At 31.2% G+C, this 12,378-nt stretch overlaps 1 long non-coding RNA gene across 2 annotated transcripts; it reads left to right on the top strand.

The window, feature by feature from the left end:
* The first annotated feature begins 407 nt into the window (after positions 1-407).
* LOC143062374 (uncharacterized) lies at positions 408-12,378 on the top strand. 2 transcript variants are annotated; one of them, XR_012974719.1, is made up of 6 exons: positions 408-510; positions 4,543-4,730; positions 5,598-5,695; positions 6,922-7,012; positions 8,068-8,225; positions 12,115-12,378. It is a non-coding gene; the product is annotated as an uncharacterized LOC143062374 (long non-coding RNA). The 2 variants fall into 2 exon arrangements; XR_012974720.1 differs by having other exon boundaries at positions 460-510; positions 4,558-4,730.

Below are 12,378 nucleotides of genomic sequence, written 5' to 3'. Positions count from 1 at the left end.
TGGTATCTTTCGCCCCTCGATTTATGAGTGACTGTTTGTCTGGAATCTTTCGCCCCTCGATTTATGAGCTTGACTGTTCTTCTGGCATTTGTCTCCTCTCGATTTATGAGTTTGATTGTTCCTCTAGTATCCTTCGCCCCTCGATCTATGAGTTTCACTGTTCCTCTGGTATCTTTCGCCCCTCTATCTATGAGTTTGACTGTTTCTCTGGTATCTTTCGCCCCTCATTTCTCTAATTATACACGGAATGAAACATTAAACACAAAGACAAAGACTTGTCAGCACTTTAAAAATGATTACCCCGATATTAATCATACGCCTACATTATGTCTATAAAATTTGAAAGCAAAGCAATTTAAGATATTCACGTAACATTCGCTCCATATGTTGCACAACAGTACATAAACTCAAATGACAATAAAAACCGATGATTTTCCTTCTTATATCTCATATCCACTACAAACCCTAACAAGAGTAGTTTATATCAAATAAGGAGAACTTGTAAACCAGGTAAGTTGTATTTAATATATTCTTATATATAAAATATGAGAAATAACATGAATATTAAAATGTATCAAATTTGGATTAAAAAGTATAAAAGTGGTACGGATTTGTATATTCTACGATGTTCGACATATATGAAATCTTGAATGATTTGTAAAGATATTTTGTATTCAAATTTAGAAAAATAATTATGACTCAGTCTGACTAACATGTGCCTAATTTAAGAGATAAAAGAAATCTGTTTAAATTTCTCACAAACAATTTCTAATCATCAAAATGCAAATTAAAGTTGGGTTAGGATAGGTTTCTCTGAGCGTCGTAAATATCGGTAGGTTGTAATAAAGCTTGTTGAAAAACGTTACTGGTAAATTGTACAAATTGAATAAAAGTACTAAAAAGTTTACATTCACATGATGTGTTTTCAATTTGGACTCAACAAAGATACCGTATAGCGGGTTATTTTCGCGGATGAAAATATCACGATTTTTATTGAATAAGGTATACGAAATATTTTTGGGGTAATTATTTTGGCGGATTTAAATATTTTATCTATACCTTTGCATGTAAACTTTTGATTTGGCGGAATTTGCTTCGGCGATTTTGTTTTATCCGCGAAAATAAGCGATAATTTATATCCCGAACCCGCTTTACGATACCAGGTTTATAATTTATGTCGTTAGAGGCTAGTGCAGTGCAAATGAGACTCACAGGTGCCGCTCAAATAAGATTAAAACCGAAAAGCCTTATACGACGGTATTAATAGAGTATTGCAAATCGAAAATTCTTAATTCTCCCAAAAAACCTCAACTATAAACTTTACATAAGATAAAGTTATTGCATGGGCACATTGATTTAATGTCAAAATAGTGTTCGTTTTGGTTGTTACACAGAACTACATATATGTTAATTATACGATTAACAACACAAGTTTGCAATCCTTTCCCAGATTGCTGCATTCTGACATATCTTTATGAACTTGAAAACATGAAATTACAAAAATCTTCATACATAATTCAATGTGTATACAGTGTTAATGTTTTATGTCATGTCTATTAAATCTAGAGTTGGATTTTCCTCGGAGTTCAGTATTTTTGTGATTCTACTTTTTGTTTAAACGTTTTAGTTTTATATGGAACTCGAAATACGTTATGTAACATAGGTTTTATTAATTTCTATCTCGATTACATTCTGCTACAAGTTTTTCTCCCGCAAATTGAAACAAAGTTCATGTTCAATGTTTTCGTATTCAAATAATGAACGACTACAGAACCTTTAAAAATGTTTTCGATTTCCAATCTTTAAATAAAGCCAAGATCGAATCGATTGACTCTTTTTTTTCTTTTTTTTTCTTTTTCAAACTGCACTTAAGGAAGTTCGCTGCTCAGTTTCAAAATAAATAATCATTACACTAGTATATATTGATGGGGGATTAATTGAGGAATCAAAAAAGCAAAAAAATATAAAGGGTCAATGTGCTTGTTTGATCTTGTTTCCGAGATATTAGCCATGGGAAATTTGGCGGGAACATGTTCTCTCTTGACTTTTCATAGCTTTATCATGGACAAGTTGAAGTTCTCAAAAACTGTTAAAAAGTAATTAAAATTTTATAAGACTTTTACAGATGGCTTATCATTATACATGTACAAGATTCGTTTTGAACGTTTTTTAATAAACGCCAAATGCCGAATATTTAAAAGCCAAGGATGCAAAAGAACCTTAACATTTGAAAATCTATAAAACAAAATATTATCCGAAATCAGTATACACATCTTGCAATCATAGCGTTTGAATAATCAATGAGATAATACGCACATATGTTTGCGCAAGTTGAATAAATTAACTGACACACAGTGACAATACCACCTGTTTTATTTTGGTTTTTAATGAATTTTATCACGTTAATCTTGAGTTAAAAATCCAACAAGAGAAAGGATTTTTATACCATGTTTGTATTATCTCAGTCTGCTTAGTTACATCGGTATGTAAACTGATTTACAAGACAAAATTATTGGTCTATTTATTAATGATGTTAGTTGCCGTCGGCGCTAATCACGCATTTCTTCATCTAAAAAATAATGTTTTTTTTTTTGGCACTTTTTTAAATAAGAAAAATGTTGAGGCTATAAAAAAAGGTACTGATCGCGTAATTATTTGAGGGATTTCTCAACATAAGAATTACTTAACAATAATAAGTCATTAAAATGTAAATATAATAGTCAACTAAAGAATCTGATGTTTACGGAGAACACATCTTACAATTTGTTCTGATTATATGTTTTACTCTCTGTATCTTTTTCCTGTGCAATTTATTGGATTGCAAAACGTTAATTAAATAGCTGGCATAACATGTTAACATAATGGCACTGTTCAAACTTTTGCGGTTGAACAGAACACTTCTTTGTAAGAGTTGTCCTCACTGACACCGTGTATCTTGCTGTCAGAATTCTAAGTACTGTAACACAATTCAATATGTTTTCCTGAATTAATTGTTATATATCATAAGAATATTGAAATCAAGTTATCCTTTTTGAATTTGAGGGAACTCACTGACTAACTCTTTAACAGTTAGAAATAAAAGCCTTTAGCTTTGTTTTCAGAAATTTATGCCCAGTTCATGTTCCAAGAATTTGTTTAAGATTTAAATATTTGTTTTTCATATTGCAACTCCTAAGGCCCAGAACTCAATACTGTGACATATCGATACTGCAGTACATGTAGGTCTAAATCAGTAAATGCTATGGAGTCTTTTTTAAAGGTATGCTTCGAATAGTCCTTGTGTGTTGAGTTTCCATGGTGAGTGTCTCCCTATCTAACGAACTAGTACCATTGTATACCAATGGCAGTCAAAGTCCTCGCCTGTCGTCAAGGCCTCCCCCTACTTCAGGACCCAATTTCTGTATGTATCATTTAATGAAGAGCAACAGATACAAAATGGATATCAAAACGGAGTCGAAGATGTCAATATCAAATTGAAAATGCAAAAGAAAAAACATAAACGACGAAACGACAAACAGTAGACAAAACACAACAGAGTAAACTAAAATGGTGAGCAACAGAACACGAAATATTAATTTGTTTTAAGTTGATATGGTCATATCTTTAGATCAACCGTTTAGGAAATGATTTTCTCCTAAATACTAAGACTTGTTTACCATGTTTACCTCATGAAATGCTTACATTATGTTTGGCTTTATAACTATTTTGATCTGAGTGTTACTTATGATTCTTTTGTAGTCGAAAAGCGCGTCTGGCGTATTGAATTACAATACGGGTACCTTTAATAACTATTTGCCTTAGCTGTATTTAGCACAACCTTTGAGATTTTTTTGTTCTTAGTAACATTTTAAAATTAAATAAATGGCACTATATCTGTCAACGTATATTTGTTCCTAATAATATTTGTTCTTGAAGGAAACAATATTATAATAATATTTGTTCTGCAAAAATTATGTCATGGAATATTTTTTCCTTCTGTATTATATTTGTTCCACTGATATTAGGAACTTATATGTTCCTGAGTATAACAAATGTTCCTATTATGCTGAAGTTTAGTTTACATCTTATTGATTATTATATAAATCAAAACAGATTTTAAATACTGATTATATTCTAAACCAAAACAGATTAAATGCTAATTATTTGATTATTATGTAAAATGAAAAGTGTTAATATGAGTTAGATATATTCACCTGTACACAACACCTGAATGTGTACTAAAACATGGTTGATTGATTGATTGTTGGTTGCTTTACGCCGCATTAGCACAAAAAGGCTATATCGCGGCGAGGTTACTAAAACATGGAGGCTGATGAGTATGAGAAAATATGTATGTTTTTAAATGATGGGACATATTTGTTAACTATTCTTCATGTGACACAACCATAAACATTCTAATATGTTGAAATCAACTTAACTGATTTAGCAAACCTGTGTTTGCATATTTTTTCAATAAGATGTACGCATGCTTAATCATAAGCATAGGATGGTATAACAAAATATTTCTAGCGATATAAAATTTATAATCTTTTATTTGAGTAGTTTGTTCATTTTCAGAAACGATAAATAACACTCAACTGCAAGGATAATGAAGCTTGTTTGTACCTGCATCCTGTTTGTATTCCTGCAAATCAACCTCAACCAGATATATGTAAGCGCGCAGGCAGATGTTGGCAAATGCCCTATATGTACGTCTCACCTGCAGGAAATATTTTGCAATGAAAAGATTGGTAAGATGTTATACCTTTTAATATCCCAATTAAACTTTTTGTCGCATTTCCGACGCCCTTTTCTGAACAGAGCTTCATCAAACACATACATTTTCAATCTCAGGATGAACATGAATTAGATCTAAACACGTTAGGAGCCGTCCAGTTAATAACCGGATCCCAAAGAGTCACAAAAATCCAAATTGTTTATAGTATGTGTTATAGTTTTAAAATGTCACATAAGTCAGTATTTTGGCTGGGTACCAATATTTTTATTGTAATACATGTATTTAATTTGTAACTGCATATAAGCCTGATATATTTGATGATTTTTTATAATCCATGGGTCAATGTTGTTATGAAATTATAAAATTAAGAATAGAAATGGGGAATGTGTCAAACAGACAACATCCCGACTAAAGAGCAAAAAACTACTAAAGGTAAACAATGGGTCATTTACACAACGAGAAAATTCCGCACCCGAAGGCGTGCTTCAACTGGATCCTAAACAAAAACGTTCACTAGTTCAGTGATAATGAAGGCCATTCTAAACTCCAAAACATATAATTGAACTTATTGAACTTAAATTAAAGATCATACAAGACAAGGAAACTAAAGCAAGAGGCTCCTGCCTTGTGACAGGCGCAAAAATGCTGGATTTAACATATTTTGTGAAATCATTACCTTTCCCTATACATTTAGCCAATGTAGAAAACACAACCCACAACAATACGTACAGTAAAACTCAGTTTAAAAGAAGTCTGAGTCCGATAGCGATATAATAGGTAACAGAAGAAATTAGGCAAAATAACAATCATACCTAAATTAACAAAGAACTAATATTTCAATATACCAGTCGGACGGATAATACTAACCTGTCTGTTTCAGTTGTGGAAGTCATCATAGTATCAATAGTTCAAAGTCCTGGCCCTCCTCCTTATACTATTATCACTTGTATAGTTGTGAAAATTTACCGAGGCAATGAGGTAATGTATTCCTACAGACAACTGTGTCATCTACCATACTTTGATTGTCTTCTACAAAGAACTTTGAAGATAAGAAAATAGAGAAAAAAACATTGCTTTATATTTAGTAATAAAATAAGATAAAAAAAATATTGAACAAAACTGAAATTTACAAAATTGTACTGTTTAAAAAAAGGATCGAAATATGGATAGAATATACTTAAAACGCAAAAATTTCGAAGAAACACTGACACAAAGATGTGACATTCAATTCGACCGATACCGTACCGGTATCTACCGGATTCACACGAGGATAGCCGATTTACATTCGTCATATTCGACCGATTCGGTACCGTTGAATACCGAATTCACCCGAGGATAGCCGATTGAAATATGTTGGTGTTCTCAAGTGCTGCCGAAGGTATTTCTTGTAACATCAATGTCAAACATCACGTTGCTCAATATAGTACAAATCCTCAATCGGTAATGTTATTTATCGAGGATAAAAGTTCAGGATTGTGACTCTGACAAATAGGACATTACCGTAGTCAGTCTGTTTAGTCCATAATAAGCGAGTTTTGTCATAAAACTAAGATCTTTACAATTGATTTCTGTAATGTTAATTTCCTATCACTCAATGCTCATTTTTGATTTTGACGATACGAGAGATTTATCGCATCGAATAGGAGTATTTTCAACATTTTTAATTTGAACTGTGAAGCGACAAATCACATGTATTTTATTGTAAGCATTCATTGAGCAATTCTTGTTTTCCATATGACATCCTCCTTGGCAAGTTGATTATTTGTTGGACAAGAGTTATTGGGCGTTTGTCGTTAAATAGACTTAACCTATTTCAAACATATCTAGAAAGTATTCCATATTACACACTTATATATATATATATGTATATATATGTATGTGGCAATATAGTTTTGTATTATTCTGACATTTGCAAGCTCTATTTTTTTAACAATTTGGGATATCATTGCTCCTCAGGTATCGTCAGATCGTTGAACGTAACTTACTAAATATTCACATTAATTTCAAGATACAAAAGCAGAATACAACGATAAGCATTTAAAATGTGTATTAAATTTATCATTCTATTTTTATTTTGTTGTTATATTTGACTACGTATACAATACATATATTCAAAATAGTTAAGACATCTGAAACATGCGCTCATTGAACAACTGCTAATCATCAAGGTATCTATATCATGTCTTGTCTTTTTAATATTACAGGCAGAAATTCAGATAGGATCTTCTATACAATTTACAGCGCGCGAGGATGCGTGCGTTCCCGCATGGAGGCAAACACAATATATTTTGTCTGGTAAGTTAAAATGTTCAAACCTAGCTAGATTGATCTAAACTTGTTAATCTATCAATTCCTTAAATAATGGGTTTTGGAGTATGATGCATCTATCATGATAATTCCTTACATTATTACATTAAATTGTTTCAAATACTTGCAAATTATAAAGATGCGTTTTTTAAGTATTGGAAACTTTCTACCCGAAATTAAAGTAGGAAAACGGATGAAATCTGCCTCCGGATGGGATATTTTCTCGCTGTGTTGAAGACTCATTGGTGGTTATCGTTTGTTGACTGCTCTTTGTTTGGGTTGTTGTCCCTTTCACATATTTCCCATTCCATTCTCAATTTCTTTATAAGAATTGATGTCTATCAACATGTGTTGTGGGCCTCAATCCTGTCGTGGGTCTCTATCCTTTTTCTTGTCTTGGAGGGACTATAAGATTGAAGTCACGCTTTTCGATATTGAATTTTATTCTACTGCCATTCAACAAGACATATGTACAGACGACAATAACTGTTCGCCGCCGACAAGCAAAAAGAATGTATACAGTTCCGTAAAATAGCATAAACAATTATGTCCTTCATTTCCGGTAAACAGAAATACCAAACATAGGTATATAACACATGTTCAGCATTCTTATAATACATGTTCGGAAAGCCTGAACACATACTGTGTATGTACGATTCTCATTTTTGTTCATAACAAAACAAAAAGAAGCAAAATAATGAAATAAAATGGACATCTTTTCCATGCTAACATTTATTCCTGTTTACTTCACATTTAAAGATATCTAAGCCCTACATACATTTACATGTATGATAACGCAACACTTATTGTTTCATTTTATACTGCCAACTAGTTAATAGAACACAACATGTTATTTGCATTATGGAATACAAAATTATAATATTATAATGAACACGATAGAAATATGTGTAAAAGATTGTCTTATTCGCTATGTCTTTTTACAATAATTATGATTTTCAAAGTAAAGATGAAATTGATTAGAAAGCTAAAAGGAAACCATTTGATATTTCTTTTTTATTAGTAAAAGTTTATTATAATTTCAGGAACTTTAGGAACACTGCTTGACGGTCATTATGAAATCACTTTATGTCATAGCATAATATTTCAGATAAGTGAAATCTCGATCACATTACTGCGATGGATTGAAAATGTTTTCAAAAAGTTAAAAAGTATTGGATGTAAAGGAAAACACCACTGCTTGGTAGGTATATAAATGTTGTATAACTATATTTCTTCTTTTTATTTTAAAGATTTGCATTTCAATTCCAAGATATGTTTTTAATTTTCTTTTGATACCAACAATTTCAACTTTTCGTAACATTAGTTATACTTATTTTCTGCACCCGAACAATAAGAGAAACAAAGATATAAGAATTGCATATGTTTCCATTCTATTTTTTTATTGTATAAAGCCTGATTTAAACCAGAGACCCTCCTTAAAAAAACGTTTTGTGTTATCAAAAAACTAAGGAGATTTCAAAACGAGTGTTTCCTGATCAAGTAAATAACCACTTTCCATGGTATTTTTTTGAATAAAACTATGAAATAGATATAAGAAGATGTGGTATGAGTGTCAATGAGACAACTCTCCATCCAAGTCACAATATGTTAAAGTAAGTAACCCAGGCGTAGATCAAAGTACGGCCTTCAACACGGAGCCTTATTTAAAAGCTCATTTTACATGTATTATAATACTTGTCCGATTGGCAAATTCACATGCGTATAATTGTTTTTTGCTTGACGATTTTGGCAAAATCGAAAATCCCATAAGACAGTTGTGTGGTATTCTAAAATGTTAGACTTTGGATATACATGTATGTTCAATTTGTGAAACATTCTTTTAAACTTGACAACTAAAGTCTTGTAACTCTAGAGGTTCAAAACAAGAGAAAAAACAAAAAAACCAACGTAGAGGTTTAAGAAAACTGTTACAAGTATACTTGAGTGCGTGTTTGATATGTTCAAAATTACTTTTATTCTTATTTTTAATTCCCTTCACTCAGGAATGACAAATAAAAAAGTCAAAATCAAACAAGATCTAGAGCTTTTTTATCAATCACAAAAATATTGTACACTTAAGAATAAATTGATTCAAGCAAACTCGAGTTTACTGAGTGCAATATCTGAAAAAAAATCTAAATTTATTTGTCCAGTATCTCCGGAACGACAGACGAAAACATTTTTAAAATGTAATAGGAGCTTTTTACTGCCAATCAATTTTAATGAAAATTTTAATGGCAAAAAAGTAAAAGTTAGTGTACAGTATAGACCTACATGTGTTAGTGTATGTTCACTTGTGTGTACAGTGTAGACATACATGTGTTAGTGTATGTTCACTTGTGTTAATATGTCTTTTGATTGGATCAAGCCATTTCAGTTGATATTTATAGTGTGGTTTTTTATGTTGTGATGTAACACTATTGTTTCAGATAAGGGTGGACTCAAGGTTTTGTACCATTAAACGTTTAAACCCACTGCAATTGTTTGCACCTGTCCTAGGTTATGAATCTTATGTTCAGTAGTTGTCGTTTGCTGATCTTGTTCATGAGTGTTTCTCGTTTCTCATTTTTTATTTAGATTAGACCGTTGATTTTCCCATTTTAATGGTTTTACACTAGTAATTTTTGGGGCCCTTTATACTTGTAGCTTGTTGTACTGTGTGAGCCAAGGCTCCGTGTTGAAGACTTATCATTGTTTATTTTGATAAATTGTGACTTGAATGGCGAGTTGTCTTTTTTGCACTCATGCCATATCTTCTTATATATATATACATGTATATGGTGTGAATGGCTGAACGGCGGGAGTTGACGGACGGGCTATGGTATACAATGATATGTGCCATTAGAGAAAATGAACTTAGTTTTGAATTATACGGTCACCTGGTTAATAATCCTGCTGATTAAATACTCCTAGCGACAACAATCTAATGGTTAAAACTATCACTAAGCATGAGAAAAAAAAAAAAACAAAACCAATATGTTAATGCAATAAAGTGTTCTTGAGGAGTGTAACATTTTGTAAGGTCTGATCAATTTAATCGAAAGAATTAAAATGATCTACAAGCGGTATAACAATGTGCATGTATAATGTTTACAAACAATCTCATTTAGCAGAGTTCACGGTATAGGTTTTCTCATTGTTGAAGGCCGCACGGTTGCCTATAGTTACTAAGATTCACTTTTATGAACGTAAATTGATAGTTGTCACATTGGTAATCCTTCCACATCTCCTTATTTATATTAATAAATCATTATGGAAAATACTAGCCAGAATTATAATATATATAATTGTTCAAAGAGTTTTACTGGAAATACGAATACATTATCCAAATCACCAAAAATAACAACCAGTATAAACCTTACAAGCCTTTACAATAAATAAATCACTGCGCAGAGAAAAATACAATACATGTCATTGCAGACACAAAATTAAGAGTTCCCATTCCTTATGAAGTTCGAATCAGTAAAAACAGAGAAGTATTAAAAAAATAAACCTAGTGCGAGCAAAAAACTAACATCTAATTATTTATAAACAATAGGTGTCTTGCATATATACAAAACATATCTATATTATGTAATAATGAATATGGTAAAATATTGGATCCATCTTATGAAAGATATTGAACCTTCAAATATTCTTCTAAGGGAAGCCATAAATCTATCTTATTCTATGGACAAACATAACCAGGAATCTTGGATAGGAAGCATTAAACATATATTTAAATTTCTAGACTTATAATATCTATTTGTTAACCAGTCAAACTTTAAACAAAACCATATTCTAAAAAAAGTAAAAACATCTTTAACTATTAAATTTAAAGAAAGCTGGTTAGCTAGTTTAGAAAGCAATTCTGGGAAGTGTACTAACTTACAATCTGGCAATAAATTAAGAACTTACAGAAAATTTTAAAAATATTTTTATGTTTGAACCATATTTAAAAATGAATTCAAAAAAAGACAGGCAAATAATCACAAGATTTAGAACTAGCTGTCATGATCTTGAAATCGAAAGAGGGAGGTATATTGGAATTAAAGCTGAAGACAGAAAGTGTAAGCTATGTAAGAACGTAGTTGAAGACGAACTACATTTTCTTTTAAAATGTTCTGTTCTAAAAGATACTCGATCTCAACATCTATCTAATTTAAATTCAAAATTCAAAAATTTGTCAAGATTATCTGATGAAATGAAATTTGTTTGGATTCTTTCATCTGAAGATTTGTTTGTTACTTCAAACTTATCTAATTTATTGCACTCCCTTTTTGAAGAACGAAAGAAAATTATAGAAAATATTGTTGTTTGAAAAAAAAAATAGAAGAAAAATATATATAGATATATATAAAGGAAATAAAATTGATCAGGAGTTGTCTCCCATAGACCTAGAACTATAAAGATTGATGTAATTTCTCCAGGTCACAATGGCACCCATAACAACTATGTTTTGTCAAAAACTTGGTTTATATCAGGTTAATTAGTGTAAATGTGTATTCGTGTGTTTTTTTGTTTAAATGTACTTTAATCATTCTAATCATTTTGTATGCTTTTTAGGTAATTCATTTGATTGTATAGCTCAAATTTTGGGCACCATGATTGGTTAATAAAAAAAAAATTATCTGTCAGTTGTCCAATAAGTAATTTGTTTCAATTTATAATTCAATGTATTTAAAATCATTTTATTTAGGAAAATAAAAAGGAAAATCATTTATAAAAGAATACCTGAATATTCATGTGACTATCAACATGATAAATGATAGTTAAACCTGTTAAACCAATTTTGCAGTTTCAGAACATAATGCATCCTGGGTAATATTTTCAAAAGTGTACACCAAAACGTCGTGATTGGTTAGAAAATTAATGTCATAAACAATGGAAATTCAATCAATGACGTAACGTCATTTTCATTTTGGGGTACGACCAATGATCCTTTAGATTTTGAAAAGGCGAATTATGTTAAGTTGTACACACTGTGGTAATCCAACGACATGAATAATGTAAATGATTTTTTTCATCTTGCGACTACTGAAAGCAGTTTTTTTGTTGTTTGACTGTGTATCCATACACTGCTGATTTCATTTTTAATTATTTATTTACAGGCACTTCCGGACATACCTAAAAATAAGGACGTGAAAAATGCCTGCCTCTTTCCCGTAACTCCTACCAACGCAACTGACTGTTATATAAAGTGGGGTGTCTGTCTGAGAACGAAATGCAACGACCCGTGTACATGGTTCTATGCAGAAGGATCAAACTGTGCTGAAGGCGACTATGAACCTGACGTGGTGCCACCAGTTGCAGGCTAAAAAGAACAATAATATTTATTATATAATGTTCTGATAAATAAATGATAGCAAAATTTA

The sequence above is a fragment of the Mytilus galloprovincialis genome, chromosome 2, assembly GCF_965363235.1.
Source record: "Mytilus galloprovincialis chromosome 2, xbMytGall1.hap1.1, whole genome shotgun sequence".
Taxonomy (NCBI): Eukaryota; Metazoa; Mollusca; class Bivalvia; order Mytilida; family Mytilidae; genus Mytilus; species Mytilus galloprovincialis.
Note: the sequence above shows the minus strand (reverse complement) of the source record. Positions and strands in the feature narration are given on the sequence as shown.